The following is a 6454-nucleotide window of genomic DNA, read 5'->3' as shown; positions in this document are numbered from 1 at the left end:
TATATACCAATACTTATTGGGACTCTTTTATTACTTGCCATGGACTTTATTGCCCTTACTCATTATTGTTGCCCATATTTTCCCGTCAAGCAATGAAGAGTATTAACGCCCATTATTCACCCAGACTACTGATATATATATTATATGTGATGTATTTGGCTAGAATGTATTTATATTGTACATTGCTCTTTTTGGGAGGTGATTGTATATGGCGTATGTTTTGGTGTCTTTCAGGTGACCAGATTCCTGTACTGGATGTGTCGGGGGCGACACATGTTACACAATGGGGACTATGCAGTGTCCCACTACGTGGCCGTGGGCACCGCAAACTTGTTTTTATTAAGTTTTATTGTCATGTAATATGCCTGCATTTTGTCTTAGTGTATAAATAGCTTAGCTCAGAGCTAGTTAGGCAGTTCAGTTCAGAGTTCAGTCTGGATCAATCCAGTTCACTCATGAGCTTAATCAGAAAGCAGCAGCAATGTAGCTGTATAGCTGGAGGGAGGCTTATCCACTGCCTCTCTGCTCTGTCCCTGTCGGCTCCACAGTCCAGGGTTTAAAGCCTGAAACTATTCTACCTAGAGGTGAGCAATCCACTCCTATAGATCACCCCTCCGGAGTGACCAGTGTCCAAGCTGCATTCAGCCAAGTACCCAAGGGATTACTACATTTTATTCAAGACAAAGGATACCAAGACTTGACGGCTTACTAGGCACCTTTGTACCAGGTGTAGGAGACAGCTTCAGGCATCCTCACCACCAGTTTAAACCATGAGGACAGTTTAAGCCAACTGTGAGAAAAGCACTGGGAATAAAAGTTCAAGGATTTAGAAAAGGTTTTTTTTGCCTTCCTCTGGATCAACTTGTAGGATGACAGGCCGAACTGGATGGACAAATGTCTTTTTTCGGCCTTATGTACTATGTTACTATGTTACTATGTTACCTTCAACCAAGGTTAGAAAAGCGGCCTGACTTTTTACCAGATTAAGACTTTCATATTTTATAAGCCTAGTTTGAAGCAGAAGCTTTCACATTTATCACGAAGAGCCTGTCTTCCACTAAGGACTTGCATTCTCCTGACCCCATATGCATGAGACTGTAATTGATACATGGATGCACTAAGAGATTGTTATTATATGGATGTTACTGTTACCAGGAGCAACGTTCAGTAAAAGTTCCAAGTTGGATTGCACCATCCTTGTCTCAGTCTCAAGTTCCTCAGTTAACAATACAGTAAATGGTTGTACCTCCATCTAAAAAAGGTACTGGCTTCCCGACTACAAGGGACCTTGCCATAGGCACATTAATACAGACCATCAAGGGCACCTCGAACCACCATCTGGCCTGTGTCCCTTACACCAGAGTGTGCCCTAGAGAATCCTTGTGCCGTTCTCCTCTTCACTTATGCGAGCCTGCCCAGGGACGACATAACCGTGAGTAACCAGAACTGTATTTAACTCGGCCCACCTATTGCTCACACCGTGACCTCATGCATAATTCCCCTATTAGGTCTGGCATACTGCACATAAGGCATCAATATCAGATGAGTGAGGGCTCAACTCCCAATCAGCTGGCTGCAGGGGCCATGGCAGGCACAGGCTCTTTGCCACTTGGTCTCATTTAAGTGGATGGGACTTAAAGGGGCTGCCCGAGTTTTATAAAAACTCCAGATGCTCCCACTCTAAATGCACCACTAATATTGCCTCTTCTCCACTATTACCCTGCTTCAGGTGACCCTCATGTCTCTGCTTCAGTTATGACCCTCCGTTTGTGCCCTTTGCTCAATTTACTACTGTAGCAGTGATTGAGGTTTTTTCATATACCTGCGTCCACAAAATTACTTCTTTATTGTGGTATACCTGCTTCAACTAACTACTGATTGAGGCCTGCCATATATCAGCTTCCACAAAATATTGATAGAGGTTTTCCATATACCTGTGTCCACAGAATTACTGCTTGAGGGTTAGGCTACTTTCACACTAGCGTTTTGGTTTCCGTTTATGAGATCCATTAACAAGCGGTCCAAAACGGATCAGTTTTGCCCTTAATGCATTCTTAATGGAAAAGCATCCGCTCAGAATGCATCAGTTTGGCTCAGTTTGTTTCCGTTCCGCCTCCATTCCGCTTTGGAGGTGGAAACCAAAACGCTGCTTGCAGCATTTTGGTGTCCATCTGACGAAACTGAGCCAAACAAATCCGTCCTGACACACAATGTAAGTCAATGGGAATGGATACATTTTCATTGACACAATATGGCACAACAGAAAATGGATCCGTCCCCCATTGACTTTCAATGGTGTTCAAGACGGATCCGTTTTGGCCATGTTAAAGATAATACAAACTGATCCGTTCTAAATGGATGCATGCGGTTGTATTATCTGAACGAATGCGTTTGTGCAGATCCATGACGGAGTGTGAATACCTGCTTCAACTAATAACTGATTGAGGCCTTCCATATATCAGCTTCCACAAAATAGTCATAGAGGTTTTCCATATACCTGTGTCCACAAAATACAGATTGCGGGTTTTGAGATACCTGCTTCAACTAACAACTGATTGAGGCCTGCCATATATCAGCTTCCAAAAAATAGTCATAGAGGTTTTCCATATACCTGTGTCCACAAAATTACTGCTTGAGGGTGACATACCAGCTTCACCTGACAACTGATTGATGCCTGCCAAATATCAGCTTCCACAAATACTGCTCTTCTCTAGGGACTTTGGCACAGGGTCATTTTGAAAATGACAGGCAGAGGAAGAGGCAGGCCGTTCCGCAGGGGTGGTAGGGGTCGGGAAGGTGCACCAGGCCGGCGCCTAAGTGGGAAGTTGGAGCAGGTGCGTGCAATTATGTCAAAGGACACACCAGAGTTGGTCGAGTGGCTCACTCAGCCTTCCGCTTCTGCACCCTCCTCATCCTCTGTATCTGCACCCTTCTCACTCTCTGCTGTGTGCACCCCCAAAAACACCACCACCACCAACACCATAGCCCCTCCACTCGAGTCAGAGGAATTATTTTCCCATCCATTCCCAGACCTTACCGATGCGCAGCCATTCTTGGAATCGGATGAGGAAGAGGAGGTAGCAAAGGCCGCCACCCAGCAGTCTGATGACAGTACCCAGATCAGCCCAAGGAGGGTGGTCCCCGCTGTTGCTGCCTAATCCGAGATCTCTAATGTCAGTGGTGGTGAAGGTGACGATGATGACGTGTCGATGGACATCACGTGGGTGCCCACAAGAGAGGAAGAGGAGGGTAGTTCAGAGGGAGAGACTGAGCAGCAGATAGGCAGGAGAAGCAGGCAGAACTCTCAGTGCAGAGGAGGCAAAAAGCAGATTGCAAATGTATCTGGAGCGAGCCATCCACCATGCACGGTCACATCTGGCGCTCCCAGGACTTCGGCACATGGCTCCGCAGTGTGGGCTTTTTTTTTTTTAACGTGCCAGCTGCTGACAATAATGTTGCCATCTGCAGCCTGTGCTGTCAACGCATAAGTTGCAGTAAGCCCAACACTCACCTAGGGACGATCGCCTTAAAAAGGCACCTGGCCTCCCATCACCAAGCCCAGTGGGAGCAACGCCGTCACAACCCACAAAGCCACACTCCCGGCGCTCCATGTCCTGCCTCTTCTCCTTCTCCTCTCTCCTCCCATTTGTCCTCCACTCCACCTTCCACTGTTCCGTCATCGCGTTCATCTGGCACAAGGCAGGCTTCTGTGGCCCAAATGTTTGAGCGTAAAAAAATTATGACGCCGGATAATCCTCCTGCCCAACGGCTGACCGATGGCTTGTTGGATCTGCTAGCCCGCCAACTACTGAAATAAATTGGTGGACTCAAAGGCCTTTAGAAAATTTGTGGCCATTGGCACACCACAATGGAAGGTCCCCGGAAGGAAATATTTCTCCCAGAAGGGCATCCCTGAACTATATGGGCACGTTTAGAGGCAAGTTAATATATCTCTGGCACACAGTGTCGGTGGCAAGATACATCTGACCACAGACACGTGGTCTAGAAAACACGGGCAGGGAAGGTACATAACTTTTACTGCCCACTGGGGGAACCTTCTGACAGCCATCAAGCATGTAACCCGTGGCACCCATGTGGATTTGATGTTAATGCCACGGATTGCATGCAGGCCGGTCTCTTCTGGTCAGTCGCAGCCAGGGCGCCATCAGTGACATCGTACCTGACGCCTTCTTTCCGGAACATGCATTGCGTCATGTCATTGATCAAGCCGTCGAGGAGCAGGAGCTGGGAGATGAGGAAGTCGCAATGCTGAATGAATTCCAAGGGGGCTACTCAATCTGAGACAAGTCAGCAGGAGTCTGAAGAGGACTCAGAGGAGGATGGTGGCTGGGGGGAGGAGAAGGAGCAAGAAGAGCAGGCTTTAAACTTTTCGGGGATCCCTGGTGTTGTCCGTGACTGGGAAGAGGAGACCGAGGATGACATTCTCCTGGGCAATTAGCAGAGCCACAGCGCTCCACCGCTTCCAATTTAGTGCAAATTGGGGCCTTCATGCTTCAGTGCTTGAAGAGGGACCCCCGTATAAAAAGAATAATGGTCAAGGACCTGTACTGGGTGGCAACGTACTTAGACCCCCAGTTCAAACACAAAATGGCGGACATGTTACCAGCATCACAGAGGGCTTTCAGAATCCAGCATTTCCAGGCCTTGCTGCGAGAGATGCTGCATTCTGCTGTTGCAGGCACTGGCAGAGAAATTTCCACCCGCAGCGAAATAGGTGCGGGTAACAATCCTAAGGTGCCTGCAAAAAGAGGGCTGTTTGAAGATGTTTTGGTCACTTCGGATATGAGATCATTTTTGCAGTCAACCCATCGACAGCTGCCCTCCGGATCCAGCCTTAGGGAACGCCTAAACCGACAGGTGTCCAACTACATCGGGTTAACGGCCGATGTGGACGCTCTGAGAAGCGAGGAACCTCTAGACTACTGGGTGTGCAGGCTTGACCTGTAGCCAGAGCTGGCACAATTTTCTATGGAACTCTTGACTTGCCCCTCGTCGAGTGTCCTGTCCGAAAGGACGTTCAGCGCAGCAGGGGGGATCATGACCAATAAGGGCACTCGCCTAGCTCACGACAGTGTGGACTACCTCACATTTTTAAAAATGAATGAGGCACGGATCTCGGAGGAATTCAATACCTGTAATGACCACGTGTAATTTAATTTCCTCATGCCAGCCCACACATATCCGCCACCACCCAGAACAAAGAATGGTTCTTGCTAGGGATGAGCGAACCCGAACTGTATAGTTCGAGTTCGTACCGAATTTTGGGGTGTTCGTGACACGGACCCGAACCCGAACATTTACGTAAAAATTTGGGTTCGTTGTTCGGCGATTTCTATGGCGCATTTTGAAAGCCTGCAAAGCAGCCAATCAACAAGCGTCATACTACTTGCCCCAAGAGGCCATCACAGCCATGCCTACTATTGGCATGGCTGTGATTGGCCAAGTGCAGCATGTGACCCAGCCTCTATTTAAGCTGGAGTCACTTAGCGCCGCACGTCCCTCTGCTCTGATTAGTGTAGGGAGACGATGCAGCTTCTGTTAGGGCGAGATTAGGCAGGGATTAACTCAGCAAAAACACTTAATGAAGTGATCTATCTACAGCTGTGAATCATTCAACTTCTGCTAGTTAATTGCTCACTGTATTTAGGCTGCCCAGAGCGTTTTTCTGTCACTTTTTTCTGGGGTGATCGGCAGCCATTTTGTGTCTTGTGGTGTGCCAGCACAAGCTGCCACCAAGTCCATTAATCCATCAATAGTAGTTTTTTTTTTTTTTTTTTGCTATATCCTACATCAGGGGCTTGGCTGTGCTTATTGTCACCCCTAGAAACTCAGGATAGAATTTTCTATATTTTATTGAGGGGTGAAATTCACTTGCAAAAATAGCAATCCCCTAAATCTGGTGTTCCAGCTGTGGCTAGCCAAGTGTAATACTGTCTGCTGTCTGGCAAAGGATATATTTTTTTCTGGGGTGAAATTCAATTGCCAAAATAGCAATACCCTAAATCAGTGGTTTCAGCTGTGGCAGGACAAGTTTTATAGTGTCCGTCAAAGCATAGCTTTTGTTCTGGGGTGAAATTCAATTGCCAAAATAGCAATACCGTAAATCTGGTGTTCCAGCTGCGGCTGGACAAGTTTCATAGTGTCCGTAAAAGAATAGCTTTTATTCTGGGTTGAAATTCAATTGCCAAAATAGCAATACCCTAAATCTGGTGTTCCACTGTGGCTGGACAAGTTTCATAGTGTCCGTCAAAGGATAGCTTTTGTTCTGGGGTGAAATTCAATTGCCAAAATATCAATACCCTAAATCAGTGGTTTCTGCTGTTGCAGGCCAAGTGTAAAAGGGTATATTACACTCAGCGTGCATCTCCAAGTGTATTTCTTTCCGTAAAAAGGTATATTACACAAAGTGTTAAATTACAATTGCTGAAAGCAT

Source organism: Bufo bufo, chromosome 4, assembly GCF_905171765.1.
Source record: "Bufo bufo chromosome 4, aBufBuf1.1, whole genome shotgun sequence".
Lineage (NCBI taxonomy): Eukaryota > Metazoa > Chordata > Amphibia > Anura > Bufonidae > Bufo > Bufo bufo.
Note: the sequence above shows the minus strand (reverse complement) of the source record.